The sequence below is a fragment of the Heterocephalus glaber genome, unplaced genomic scaffold (genome assembly GCF_053883595.1).
Source record: "Heterocephalus glaber isolate CG9 unplaced genomic scaffold, H.glaber_assembly_v1.0 deba00001454, whole genome shotgun sequence".
NCBI lineage: Eukaryota > Metazoa > Chordata > Mammalia > Rodentia > Bathyergidae > Heterocephalus > Heterocephalus glaber.
Genome location: NW_028258303.1, coordinates 12724865 through 12740382, shown reverse-complemented (window position 1 = coordinate 12740382; position 15518 = coordinate 12724865). Strand labels below are relative to the sequence as shown.

The 15518-nt window shown below is 44.1% G+C and overlaps 1 protein-coding gene across 8 annotated transcripts in view; it reads right to left on the bottom strand.

The window, feature by feature from the left end:
* Positions 1 to 15518, bottom strand: part of Shroom3 (shroom family member 3) — a 338993-nt gene that overhangs the window by 174229 nt on the left and 149246 nt on the right. For 5 of the 8 annotated variants that reach the window (XM_087215865.1, XM_021261010.2, XM_021261009.2 and 2 more), the window contains exon 1: positions 3618 to 4425. The exons of the other annotated variants lie outside the window; for them this stretch is intronic. The gene's annotated coding sequence lies outside the window, so the exon portion shown is untranslated. Of the gene's footprint in view, positions 1 to 3617; positions 4426 to 15518 lie in introns of those variants that run through there. 8 annotated transcript variants of the gene reach the window in all.

The window sequence follows — 15518 nt, the reverse complement described above, 5'->3', positions numbered from 1 at the left end:
TTCTCAGGCTCGGCTGCAGCTCGGGAGCCCAGGCTCAAGCATACCATTAACATTCCTGGAATGCTTCACCTCCAGACCGGCTTACCGAGGCTCCTGGGCTGGCTTCCCCGTCAGGGGGCCAGGGTCGAAATTCGTCATAATGAGCGATCAGGGCTCTCCAGGGAAAGGCGACGTCTCCCTCATTTGTCTTTCCCAATTAGGATTCCCAGCAAACTTTATCAACCAACCCTGTGCTTCTAGGCTGTTCAGGTGAGCAGACAGCACGCATGCATGTGCACTCATCCAACTGCACACAGGCCACGCTTCCAGTCTGATACAGTTAATTGTCTGTAAGCCTCTTCTTCCCTCCTAGAGCAGAACGATCCAGTTAAGAGAGCCAGCCAGCATCCTTGGCCTGAAGCAATTTTAGTAGCCAGGCATTATTGCTGGGGGAAAGATGTAAGGCATTCCTGATTTCCCCCTCGACAAGACAGAAGTACTACTGATTGGCACAAGTTGCTAACACCTTTCTAACTTCTTGGTGCTTCTGGAAAAATCGGTCTGCTCCATCCCTTTTCTCTTTCTTTCAGTGTAGGACAATGACTGCCGTACATGGCATCAGAAAGAGGAATTAGTGAGCCATGATTAATAAACAACTGAGAAACCATAGCATAAACTTACGGTCTCTTAGGGACACCCCCCCCCCCTTTTGCTGTAAAAGGAAAGACAAGGGTGGGGCTGAAGCATGCATCACCTTGCCTGGGCAGGTGATGGTCCCCAGTGATGAACACAGGTTTTGGTGGTGAGGGGCTTCTAGCAGCTTTATTGCTCACCGAGGAGTTTTGTACTTGGTAAAAAAAAAAAAAAAAAAGGACTTTAAACGGACATCGCTGTTCAAGATGGGGCTCATTCACAGTCCACCCCCAGAGTTTATACCCTAGTCCTGGGGTGCAGAAGCAAAGTCTTCCTTGTGTGCCTGCTGCTGCTGGGGCTCACCTATTCACCTGAGGACCAGCAGAGCCCTCCTGCCAGGAAGGTGTATAAGTTCCCAGGACACTTTTCTCTGGATGGGATGAGAAGATATGTCACGAATTCTGTGCTGCCACTTTTAGTTTTGAATTCGAACGCTGTCCAACTCAGGGACAAAATAACTCAAGATTGCTTGGGTTCCTGACTTCCCAAACATCCCATCTGTTCTGAGGTATAGCTTCCCACTTGTCTCCAAAAGGTGACCATTTAAATCACCATGGCATTTGTTTCTCATTTTAAAAACATGTCTTTTAGAGGTCTGCCCTAACAAGAAGTACCCACTTTTCACCAGCAAGCAGCGACACTTTCATGCTGCCCTGTATAGAGGCACTGGTGGTGCCTCCTTTCCCAGGTCTGGGGCTACTGAGCCCCCGATTGCCCTTCTCCTGCCTATGGCCATGGCACAGAGCACAGCAGGGAGGTCCTGGCCCCACTGAAGCTGCCTAGCCTCCCTGGCTCAGGAAGGAGAGGAGGCTGCTGCTGCCTCCAATTGCAAAGCTGAGCCCATGGGGCATGCGGTGGTGGTGGTGGGGGGAGCTGGGCAGCTCTACCATCCCTACCACACAGCCCACAGCCAGCAGGGCAAGCCTGGCAGGTATCCCACGGTTCCAGGAAGGAGGTTTCAAAAATGGTCACAGAGAAACAATAAGTTTAAACATACTTAATGCCCCTGCCCTCCAATCTAACTCCCTAATGACATTATTCTTAGAATGAAATACCTATTATCTGTCCTAGGTACTAAAGACTGTGTTGAGTTACCCCTTTGGGGTCTCCTGGTACCCTGCAGATATGCACATTCTATACCCTTAATGTGAAATGGGAGGGTATTAACATGACTTTCTTCACTTTTTAAAAATAATGTTTTCCGACTAGCTTTTCATCTTCTCTGCACCTTTTAAAAACAGAGCTTTTTACAGATAGCAGTTTTTTATCTAAAAAAAATAACGAGTAGAGGTAAGATTGTATTTATCCCATCTCATAAAAATGACATCTTTTTAACCCAGGAAGTAATTTTCAATTTTTATATTCTCTAGATTGTAATTCCTAAGGGTAGAATTTTGAAATACAAAGGAATGCTAATATTAAATATCTACTTAGCTTTCAATGTTCATTTCTCTTTAACTGTTAACATTTATAAATTCATTTAGTTTTACCTACGAATCTATATATTTAAGTCATCATAAACCATATATGTACTATTTGCACTCATATGATATTTAAAATGATTGCTGTAGACTTGTGTGATGATCACATTTCATTTCTGGTGCTTTCATTTACCAAAGCAGTCATTTTTAGTATTTGTATTTAGCACTACTAATATGTTGATATTATACAAAAATTTTTTTATAAAGACATTAACTGACAGCTGAGATAGGTGGAAAATTTCAAGTACAGAAGCTATAAACAGGGAAAAAAAAGACATACTTCAGGATGACTAACATAGATTTCTTTAACATTACTTTTTGAAGGCTTATCACCTCTTTTTCACACCTTATCTGTCTTCCCTATTGCTGGTTACTCTTGACTGGGATCACCAGGACCTGGTAAACACATTCCTTTCATGAAAGTGTTTAAACCCTTGAAATTAATAAAATGTCCTCTTAGAGCTTGTTTGGGTTTATAAAGGGGCCTTTTCCCCCATTTATAAAATGTTTTCTTTTTCTTTTCTTTCTTTTTTTTTTTGGTACCAGGATCGAACTCAGGACCTTGTGCTTACGCAGCGGGCGCCAGAACCACTGAGCTAAATCCCCTGCCCAAATGTTTTCATTTTTAAAAAATTAAAATCCAGAGAAAAATTACTCCCTCCCTATCATGACAAAACAGCCTGGGTGAAAAATACTGGTCCCAAAGCATTTAACCTTTTTACAGATCTTTGATTACTAAATCCTCAAAGCACAAGCATTCTAACAGTAACCCAAGCTGGAAGATAGGATGGTCCTTGAAGTATTCGTTAGCTGATTTACAAGTACAATGAAATCAGAGTACAAAGTAAGCTTAATCAGAATCACAGCTTCACATTCTTAAGCATCTCAACTGTTGTTTGAATCTAAGTGCTTGAACACAAGCTTGGGCAAAGGGAGTGAACCAGGACAATCAAAACCCCTTGGTAAAGTGGAATTCACTAACTCATCTAGGTTGGACGAATCTGAAAAAGAAAAGCTGCTTTCATATCACAAGACAAAAAATAAGATATTTAAAAAATAAGTTGTAATCAAAATTGGGCAATAAGTCATGGGGCTGAACAACTCGAGGGAGTCAAGATGTTCGGCCTTTCTGTCATTGTGTGACTTAGCATATAGGTTTGTGTCCTCAATGAAAAGTTACTCTATCATTGCCAGAGTCCTCATCAAACAGGAAGGAGCACAAGGAGATACAGAGTGTACACAAGGGTTACAGGAATTTATGGGGTCTCTCCGTCTCTTTCACATCTGAGTTTACTCATTTTGCTCGTATAGCCAATAGCTGGATAACTTGCTGGCTTCATCGTTAAAGCCTACGTTGAATAAGTTCCTTACCTTTCTTCAGTTTACCTTCCCAATGCTGGCATTTCTTCAAGATAAAGGTAGAAATAGTATCACTGAGAAATAACTAGTTTAAAATAAACTTACCTTGCAGAGGTCTTAGCCCTGGCTCTCGCTGTCCTCAGTTATGTTGGTCCTTTCTGCTCAGCAAGACACTGGGCCAAGCTGGCCCAGGAGGGGGTTCAGTGGCCCGGGGCAGGAGGCCCAGAGGCACAAATCTGGCGCAGAAAGACTCCAGGGCCAGCCCCAGGAAGGCAAGAGCTAGGACACAGGTGTCTGTCACCGCCCAGGCACCTCTGATTAGCTACGTCCAAAAGGCAGTTGCAGTTCCTGCCCTCTTTCCAGCCAATCACAGGCTGCCGGCCTGACTGGGAGCAGCCCCCCAGGTACTGGGAAGTCCACTCAGCTGGAGGAGGCTGAGAACCGGTTTCTGTCCCTCCACCGAATGCCCTGGAGAGGCTGTTAGCTCTGGTAAGGAAAACCTGTGGGACCATGTAAGCGCTCTCCTACGCTTCGCAACACAGGTGGCTCTGAGTTCCTCTGACTCACAAACAACCCATGTGCTGCAGTGACAGTTAAAGTGGAGGTAAAGGAGCGGCCACCCAGTGCCTCTTTATCTGCTCTTCTCCCTCACTGGTGGTCTCTGCGCAGGCGTCTTGGCAGCAGATTAAGTTCAATTGTTAATGAGCGATGCTTTTTGCAAGCAACAGTTTCTTATAGAAAGTGGGAGAAGGGGAGGGAGAAGCAAATAAAAAGAAAGATTTTTTTTACAGTGGTGGTTTCCAACAATGAAGTTCAATATTGTAAAAATTACCTTAGATGTAAAAATTTATGAAGATGCTTCTTAGAAAAAATAAGACAAAACACTGCATTTTAAATTTCAGCAAAGTGGAGTGCAAGGCACCTTTGTGGACAGGACCATCATAGGCTCCCCAAAGAGCTAAAGGAACTTACATCTATCGTCGGAGCCGCTGAAACAGCAATCCTCTGCAGCTGTATGGATAAGTCGTGCTTGATTCAAGCTTGGTATCTGCCCCAGACTGTAGGGGTCAGCTTAATAGTAACCACAGACACAAAGAGAGAGCGAGAAAAGAACTGCACACAGAAAGAAAATGGGACGCCAAGTGTGTCGGAGTGCGTGGGATGTGAATGCATTTCCATCAGGCAAGGGCTGCTGCGGTGGAAAAAAAGGATTCATAGGATCCACAGATCACTTCCAAATTCCCTTGCAGAAGAATCTTGATAAGATTTGCAAATTGTTCTTAGGCGTGGAAAGAGGCAGGAACATGCCCCAACACGCGCGCGCGCGCACACACACGCACGCGCGCGCGCACACACACACACACACAGGAAGAGACAATTCCTAAATCACGGGGGGGGGGGGTGGATTATACTCTATACGCAGTAGTCATCTCCACACCAGGCACCAAGAAAGTCTAAAGCATCCTGAAAATATCATTACATTTCAAAGGTAAGACCAATTTTAAAGACTTTCTATGCCAGCTAGAAAGGCTGTTCCTCCAGAATGGTCCACTTGAATTCCACAGCTATTTATATCTCTATCATGTGAAGTCTAAGGAAATCAGATCTACACACGAGGGCTGGGAGTAGTGGCTAGGGTGGGGTACAGATTTGTCTATCAGAAGAGAATCTTCCATTAGATCTTGCACCTCAGATGGATTCTTTTTTTCGGTACTGGGGATTGAACTTGGGACCCTGCACTTGCAAGGCAGGCACTGGAACCACTGAGCTAAATCCCCGGCCCCCTCAGATGTATTCTTTCAAAAGTAGCTTTCTTTCCTTTTAGGAAGGTAAAGTTCTTATCCCAGTCTTATATTTTACTCCTCCTACCCTACAACCTCCCCAAATGCCACAACTGAGTTCCATTTCCTTCCACCATACCGCTACTCCCAGTAGGTCAGAGTTCAAGAGCAGCAGAGATACACAATTCACATTGAATGTGTCAAATGTAACAACCTCCTGCTGCTGACCAATATTCCATCTCCACTGTGCAGAATGACAAATGGCTAGGCTTGACGTTTGTTTATTCCAACCAGCCATTTAGTGTGGGAATGCCATTCCCTCAAACAGCAAAACATTCCCAGGAGTTTGAAGGGAGGGGGATGGGGGGTGTGGGGGGGTGTCAACTCCTTCATTTCACCAGGAAGTTCCTCAGAGTTCAGCTCTGTCTGACCTAAACTCACTTGAAATCTACTCAAGTTCTCTGGAACAATATTCTGGACAGATTATTGGCTCCAGGAACTGTATATATTGCATATGTTGGCATGGGTGCTATGTAACACTAGGAGAAATCTGTGTGATTCTTTAGGAAAGCTAAAACAACCAGGCAAGCAAAAGAGAAATTAAAATTATATTGAAGCAATTAAATCACCTATCCTTTCACAAGTTATAAAATGACTAAGAGAACCATTGTGATATTCTTTTTGTTTGTTTGTTTTTGGTACCGGGGATCAAACTCGGGTCCTTGTGCTTTCAAGGCAGGCAACAGAACCACTGAGCTAAATCCCCAGCCCTATTGTGATATTCTTGAAGAATGTATGCCTATTGGTAGAATTAGATTGAACCATGTGAGACTGCTGATATTTGACAATTTTTGGGCCACTGCAATAGCAATCTCATGTGGTTTAACTTATATTTCACCACCACACAATTAGTGGTTACTATGTCTCTGTAGTTACTATGTTACATTCTCTAATCATCACTACCATTCCATCAAGTTAATACCATCATTATCACTCCAACTTTACAGATATGGAAACTGAGGCTTGAAGAGGTTAAGAGTAACTTGTCAAACACTCCATAGATACCATGCCATGGAGCTGGAATAAATACCCAGGTCCATACTTTGGGATATGACCCCAAACCACACTTTGAACCACCAACCTCTGTGATGGAAGCTTTGACATACACTAGCTTTGTGAGTCCATTCAACTGACTGAAGTTTTCCAAGCCTTGGTATTCTCACCTCTGAAATGGATGCCCATCTGATGGGAGACCAAAGGCACTTAGTCTGGTGCCTGGCCCATGGGGAAGGGCTCCAATGTTATAGAACAGTGATGGTAAAGGCTGGATGACTGATTTCTCCGTCATCATGATCTAAAGAGAGACAGCACATTGTGCGTCCCCATCACCCTTAGTGGCCATACAGCCACTCATGGGCAGAGGGACAGTAAATTCTAAGGTCCTTAAGTCTGGAAGCAGAACCACTATGGTTTTGATGTGGTTTGAATGTATCCCCCAATGGTCATGTATTGGAAGTATGGTGATACCGAGAGATAGTAGAACCTTTCACTAGGTGGAGCCTAGAGCAAGGTGATTGGGCCACTGGGACTGTTACCCATGTAGTTCTCATGGGACCCTGGTTAGTTTGGTTTTTTTCCCCAGTACCAGGAATCAAACTCGGGACCTTACACTTGCCAGGCAGGTGCAGTACCACTGAGCTAAATCCCCAGCCTGGCCCCATTAGTTCTTGAAAGAAGGTTGTTGTAAAAGAGCAAGCCTGGCCTCTTCCCATTCTCTGGTTTCCTGCCTCACCATGAGATCTCTCCCTTTCATACACACTGCTGTCATGATGCTACTGCTGTGATGTGAGGTGGCCAGGGAGGCCCTCACCAGAGCTGGTACCACATAGACCTTCCAACTCCAAAATTGTCAGCTAAATGAAGCTCTTTAGTTTATAAAATACCAAGCCTTGAGTATTTTGTTATAGCAATGGAAAATGGACTAATACAGATGTCCTTCACCATCAATGCAGACTACTTTGGTATGGAGGAAGTTCTTTCCATTGGAATAGACATGATCACCCACACACGTTTAGAAGAGAGACCATCCACACAATGCTGCCTGCCTCCCCACTGCCCACCGCCAGGTAAAACCCCACCCTCAGCCCATCTCCCATTCCTTGCTTTCTCTACTTCAGAGTTCTACTGAGGATTGAGACTGCTTTCACAAACATCTTCATTTCTCACTTGCCACTGCCAAGCTTCTGTGGGAATCAGCTGTAGAACGTTAGGCCATACTGGCTTGAGGAGTATGATGATGTCTCTGGAAGCAGCGCTGTGGAACCCTCAGACCAGCCTCTCCCTTCTGATTCTGCCACTAACTGACTTTGAACAAGTCACATGTTGTCTTATACTCTACTCCTTATCCTTGGAGAAGGACCCTGGTTCAGAATGTCACTAAGTTTCTTTCCATCCTAACATAAGGAAAAGAGGCAGAGGGATAAAAAGGAATATACCAAATGAATTTTTAAGGGGTATGATATTTTTATTTTCTTTTTCCTCTAAAAGCTTGTAGCTCATCTACTCTGGTACATCCTGTTTTCTTCCGATTGCCTGTTAAAAAACAAACCCACAGACAGGAGAGTTTTAGGTTACACTGTTGATGAACCACAGCCCCAGATGGATTGCCTTGACTTCAGAACACCAGATTTCCGCTGGTGTTTTTCCTTAATGATTTGCACATGCCCTTGCAGGGTGCTTGTTTGGGGTTAGGGAAGGGGGTCTTTGCTGGGAAAGCTGGACAAAATAAGCCCAATGTGGTTTCTGTACTTGCTTTCAATTCCTTTGTGTCCACTTGTAGCAGCTACACTATTCTCTAGGAGCTATAAGGTAAGCTGATCTTCTGTGGGGATAGATTTGGATACTATGGGGCACTCACTTACCACGACTTTTATTTTTGTGGCACATGCTTAAAGCACAAAGAGCTTCCTGTAGTAGGTTTTTCAAATTAGAAGTTATACTTAAGACTCCTAGGAAGAATTTAAGGGATTTTATGAATGGAGGACCAGAAACAGCCTCGTGACCTCTGGTCTGCTTTTATGATCCTAGAACACTCACCAACTCCCACCACCCTCTACTACTGACATTTATGTATGGTGGATATTGTTTACTGCCCCTGGTCACAGAAATGTCAGCTCCATGAGGACAAAAATGTTTGCTTTTGATGATGGCTGAGTCCCTACAAAGGCTGACAAATACCAGGTGCTTAACCAATAAATTTAACTTTATAAAATCAGGCAAATGATTCAAGTAGAACTGGCATTCCACACACTTCACTTTCAGAAATCTCACTGTATCTTTAGAGAGAAGAGACACTAGAACAGATGACGATAGCAGGATGGTGACAGTGACCAAGGTGATGGCGATGGGTGAGGTGGGAAAAGCCTTTAAGTAGTAAACTTGCCGAGTTCAGGATTAGTTTAGCCCAACTCCACAAATTCCCACATCCAGGCTTTGAGCAATGAGCCAAGAGAGAAACAACATCAACTCAGTTTCTCCTTCCTGGTCCATTTTCATTTCATGTCTGGGGAAATTGTGTTTGTTGGAGAACTTGAGTGTCTGAAGCAATCAGGTTTTTGAGGCCACTGTAAGGGAAGCAGACACACAGCCACTGAGGCCAGCTCACTTTACACCTGGGTGAACATGTTTTATGCCAAACCGACAGCACCCTGACGTGAGCAAGGTTGAGGAGATAAGGCTGGGAGGCCTCTCAGTGTCATAAAAGATGTCAGTGAAGTCCAAAGCATCATTCTACAATACCTTTCCTGTTCAATAATTGTAGGACATAAACCACACGGGATACAGAAATCACAAGGCATGATATTTTTCCACTGTTGATGTTATTAACGACAGGTAACACACTTTTTGATTTAATTCTGCCTCTATTCCCCTGGCTGAAAGTAATCAGATCACCCTTGTTATTTTTTTCTCTTCTTTCATGTTCTCTCATTCTTTGGGAAAAATCAAAGTATCTCCTCATTAGGATGTTAGAGGCCAAAAGGCAGCAGGTAAAGGCACGGAATTCAATCAACTGAATTCAAGTTACCATTCGGTGCTGAGAATGAAGGTAAAAGAATTACATTTATGTTCACAATTTAGCCTTTGGGATAAAAAGAAAATTCTGAAGAAAGGAAGAAAATCACAGCACTATTAATGGCTCATTTTAATCCCTAGGGACACTACACGGCTAACATAAAAAAAATGAATAGGGTATAAAAATAGCAGTATACATCACTTACATTTATCTATGTACATATGTACCTAGTTAGTAGGGTGCTCACTACTTACCAAGCAGGATACCAAGTACTTATATATGTTTTGTTTGAACCCTTTCAACAATCCTACTATGGAGATGCTATTATTATGCCCATTTCACAGTTGATGAATGTTAGAGAGGTGAAAAACTCCTAAACCACAGAATTAACAAATGGTAGTAAGTACTCAAAGCCAGATGGCCTGACTTCAGATTACATTTCCTTAAACGTCACTGCCCAAGTTGGACTGGTTGTATGATGCTCTGGGCATTTCTCCCCGGGTAGCAGAATTCTCCATGGTGAGAAAATGCCCCGCCTCTGCCGCCCACTATCAGCAGAGTGGATCAGCTGAATGGCGCCAGCCAGCTAACAGGAGAGGCTGTCAAGCAATTAGCCTGATGATAATTTGGTATAATAAAACCTGCTTCAAATCATAACTTAAAGTGAGCAGGAAGAGAATATTTTTCCTTTCTCTTTCCTAACCCTACATCTGTGCTGCAGTAGAAAAAGGCAGTTTAAGCGCAGTGGAACCAGCAAGGCCACGTGACTTGAAACATGACACAAGATACACACAGGCAGGCAGGCAGCACAGGATGTGGGCTTTTCAGTCACCCAGTAAACGTGTCGTGAGTCCTCACTAAAATGGGCACCAGGGAGGTCAGAGAGGGCAAGATACAGCATTCCTTTCTCTGGTTTAGTATTAGAACCTGTCCGAAGGCCACCCCTGGACAAGGCAGTCCAAACGGTTGGCGATGAGAAAGATAACTAGCCAGCCTGTGTCTGGGCTACCAGGCTGGCAAGCTGCAGTGCCTGATGGGCCTGGGAAGTAAGGAAAGTAGCCAGGCAGCAGGTGTGAGACTACAGGAAGCAGAGGGCTTGGGCAAGCCAGGGAGGGGAGGCCTCTGCCCAGGTGGGGGCCCATGGCTCCAACCACTGCTGCCACCTCAATTGATTTCAACTGATTTCTCCAGAGGCCAGATGTCCAGACAATGTAAAACTTCCCAATTTTCAATGTGGACTAAACAAACATCTGCAGGCCAAATATTTGTGCAAGAACATTATTAAATTCATTGAGTTGGCTTTTTAAAATCAAACTTGATTTTTTTTTTCCTTTTTCTCTTTGGTGGTACTGGGGATTGAACCCAGGGGCCTTCACACTGAGCTATATCTCCAGTGATTTTTATTTTGATACAGAGTCTCACCTAGTCACTAAGTTACCCGGGCTGGGCTAGAAATTGCAATTCTCCAGCCTCAGCCTCTCAGAATACTGGGATTCCAGGCATCAGTGACCACTCCCAACTAAAAATGACTAATTTTAAAGTGGATTTGGTGTGTGTAGACCTTGATCCTTCTGTGCATCTTGCTCAAATCATTTTTAAGGGCCAGGGTACAGCTTGCCTAGCATGCACAAGACCCTGACTTCAGTCCTCAATACTAGGGAAAAAATCATTAAGGTGTAACATTCACAGGCCAGGTAAAGTACATTAACCTTGTAAGGAATGGAAATGACACCGGACATTTCTAGCGCCCACCAAGAACTAGTCTAGACTCTCCAGCCTCACCTGGGACCTCCAATATTGATCAGCTTGTTGCTGCTCCTGCTTGGTTCAAATCTTCATAATGAGAAACTGGTAACAGATTTTGCTTCTTCAGGTTGAAAGAAATAAAAGCGCATTTCACTAAATGAAGGTTGAACTGGAAAGCGTGATGGCAAAATCAATGACAACAAAGTCCACAGACTCAGCTCAAAGCTCCTTTAGGCTCGCTGTCTGTCACTTTTTCATGCCTATTACTTCAGATAGATAGTTCCATATCCTAAGCAGTCACCACCCAAGGATTCCCTCTTCTGACTCTATAGGCTCTGCCTCCAGGGATTAAAACAACCTTGGATCAAAAACACTCAGAAAGGGGCCGGGGATTTAGCTCAGTGGTTCCGCCACCTGCCTCGCAAGCGCAAGGACCTGAGTTTGATCCCTGATACCAAACAAAAAACAAAAAACAAAACACTTAGAAAATAAATTGCATCTGTACTGAGTATGTACAGACTTTCCCCCTTGTCATTACTCAGCACAGTATAACTACAGTGTACGATGCAGCAAATGCATTTACAAAGCATTTCCATTGTACTAGGTATTAAAAGTGATCTAGGGCCAGGGATTTAGCTCAGTGGTTCTGCTGCCTGCCTCAGAAGCACAAGGTCCAGAGTTTGATCCCCAGTACCAAAAAAAAAAAAAGTGATCTAGTGATGATGTTGAGTATGAGAGGATGTGTGTAGATGACAAGCAAACGCCACACCATTTTATAGACAGGATCAGAACATCTGCAGATTTCGGTATTCAAGGGATTGGTTTCCTGGGACCACTGCCCTGTGATGATAAGCAACAACTATATCTCAGACTTACATTTCAGCTTCACAGAACCCTGCTGAGACACAATTGTGTATGAAACTGATTCCAACTGCACAGTGAAAGGAACGGAGTCTGTGAGGGGTTATGCAGCTAGAATTACACCACAAGTAAGCGAAAAGTCTTTGGTTATTCTAAAGCCCAAGTATTTTCATTTGCATCACACCACTTTCCTATAAAATTAGTAAATGTGTATTTTCTTAACTTTTCCGCAATAGCACGATAAGCTTCATTTCTTAACCAAGAGCATAATGAACATTGTTTCATTTGGAATCTGACTGTGATTTCATGATTCACTGTATCAGGGTTGGTGGTAATAGTATTAAAAGCTGGTGTTTATTATTTGATACTTTTTTTAAAAAAAAGCAATTTAATGAACACCGAAAAGAAAACAAAGGTAACATTATCTTTTATTAGTATAAGTCTTATCTACCTTTAATTACTAAGCTAATTTCCTGGAGCTTATGAGGATATTGTCTGGTATGGAGATAGTTCTGAGACAGAAATTAGAATCGGATGTTTAAAGACTTTTCTCCCTCTCTGGAAATTTGTGTAGAATGGAAATGGGATCAGAACAGTGGTGGCTGAAGAATTTCATAAAAGAGGGGCCAACTGCTAGCAACTGGATTGTGAAGGAGCTGTAGGAACTCGTCTTGAAACTGTGTTCTGCATGGTCAGTTCAGTTTTTACCTAGACTGGAGCAGTTTTGTGAAGATGCTTCAATTCATCCTTTAACAAAATTGAGAAAGCATGAACTGATTATACTAAAGAATGTGATTTTATTGGGCAGGCAACTAATTTGGGAAGTGGGGGATCTAAAGCCCACCTCCCTGGCAGTCGGCCAATAGCACGGCCTCCTGTTGCTGCCTCTGCAGAGGATGGGACCATTCACCTGAGGCCAAAGGACTGGAAAGGGAAAGCAAAAGGGACCTGGAAGACTTCCTGCCCAAACCAAGAGACATGATGCATTGCCAGGCCCTTCTCAGGGGCTTAGGCCCATGGGGAAAAGCTGAAGACTCACCAATACATTTTATGTAGAAGATACAGGATGGAGACCAGTAGGAGTTAATTTATACAGGTTTTTTATTTTAGCCTAAAATATAAAAATATTCCACATATGTATTACCTTTGATCTTAATAGACCAGCTACCCTCTTTGAATTATAGACACAAATTTATTTGACTAGCTCCATCTTATACTTTAAGTAGCTCAGAAACTCAACTAAGATTTGATAAAATGCCCAAATTTGCCAGGCATATCTGTTGCAATATTGAGATCTGAATCCTAGCCTCTCAGATTGTGTCTCCTGGACAAACAGCTAAGCCAGACATGTGACCTGTTTTCAAACCAATTCTGATTGTTAAGGACTTAAACCATGTTAACACATAGCTTTAATTTTTGCTTTAGTTACCAAATTCCTTTTACTTTATTTTTTTATTTAAAATGTAATGGTGGTATTACCATTTCACCCATCTTAAAGTGTACAATTCACTAGAATTCAGTCTTTCCACAGTCTGGTATTACCACTGCTGCCATTTATCTTCAGACCTCTTTTCCAAACCGAAACCCTGCTCTGTCCCTACCAAACAACTCCCCGGTGACTCCTCTGCAGTGCTTGGCAGACCATTGTCCTGTCAGTCTCTACGAATCTGACCACTCTTGAGTGCCTCATCTACGCAGAATCATTTCTTTTACGACAAGTATATTCCACAAGGTTTTTCCTGATTACAGTGTATGTAATTTCCTTCCTAAAAGTTTGCAAATTCCATTTGGTTTTTTTTTTCTTTTGTTTCATTTTGGCTTGGTTTGACCCCATCCCCACCCCCCACCCCATACTGGGGGTTGAACCTAGGTTCTTCCCACTAAGCTACTTCCCCTGCCCTTTATTATTTTTTATTTTGAGGCAGTCTCTAGCTGAGTTGCTAAGGAGCACAGGTGGCACTTGAACTTACCATCCTCCTGCTCCAGTCTCCCAGAATGCTGGTGTGCACCACCATGCATGGCTGAAGCTCTTTTTCATTTCTTTCTTTCTTTTTTTTGGTACTGGGGATCGAACTCAGGACCTTTCGCTTGTGAGGCAGGCAGCGGAACCACTGAGCTACATCCCCGGCCCTAAAGAGTTCTTTTTTTTTTTTTGGAGGGTACCAGGGGTCGAACTCGGGACCTTGCGCTTTCGAGGCAGGTGGCAGCACCACTGAGCTAAATCCCTGGTCCTCTCTCTCTCTCTCTTTTTTTCTTTTACTGCGAGTTATTTTGAGTTTATTTAGAAGGTAATCAGATTAATCAGATTCAGATTAGGAAAGAATAACTGGTCTACTTAACAAGACTTCAGGCTTGCAAACTATAAGAGAGAAGGAGGTAGAGGGAGCAAGTATTTGCTGAAATCTGTAACACAACGGTTTTCCTTGCGGGGCCGGGGGTGGGGGTTATCAGAATCCCAGGGAAGGCTCAGTGAACCACAGATTGTCGGCCCACATCCTAGTTTCTAATTCAGTAGGTTTAGGGGAGGCCTGGGAATTTGCATTTCTGGAAAACCACTGGAACCTATACAGGGTTAGGCCTGTATATCACCAGAGTTTCCCTATCTTGAAAAGAAGGTCCCTGCTCACCTAACACTGGAGGCCATGATTAGCCTGGGAGTGAGGCTGAGGACCATGCAGGTGATGAGGAGCCCCAGCCTTCTGGGTCCCAGATACTGCAGGGTAAGTGGTAGCAGGCCAAGCTGTGGGAACCATGTTCCCCTTCACCTCTGGCCTCCAGGAAAGAGGACAGGAGTGCCAGCAAGTGAGGGGAAGCCAAGAACCTGGCCCAGGTCCCTGGAGAGTCCCCATGGTGTGGTCAGAGAGGAGAATCTGAGATATGGCTCTCAGCTAGCAGTTTAGCAATGGGATGGATGGCTCTGGGGGTCAGGAAGGGGACGCAAGCCTGCAGGGAGTCAGGGGCCAGGGGCCGGGGCCAGGGCCAGGAGCTACTGCAATGAGGCCCCAGCAGGTGACTAGGTAACTGAAGCTAAGACACTGAGCAGAGGCCAAGTCTGCAGGTGGGAATCGCTGCCAACCCCAGGGGCTTCACCCCAGCCAGGGCCAACCATGGCTTCATCCGCTCCAGTCTGGAGTCCAACTGTGACAGGGAGGACAGCGATGAGAGCCCAGAACCAGGGAACACTGTGTCAAAGACACAGTCATATTTGAATTATTACAATATTCTTGTAAAATGATTTCCAGAATTGTGAAATGAGCCTTTAACCACAGCACTGGGATATGTAACCTGTCCTCTGTCTCTTACCTGGAGTCCCCTAAGGCACCCTGCGGGCTGTACCCCATGGCAGGTGGTTGGGAGCTCCAGGACATGCAGGATGTGGCCAAGGCCAGCCTTCCCGGTCACCCAGGGCCTGACTGCTTCTAATGACCGGACACACCTATCTATACAGAAAACACCAACCAATTTTCACTTAGATTATAACATTGTTTTTTGTTTTTGTTTTTGCGATACCAGGGATCAAACTTGCGAGGCAGGCTTGGCACCACT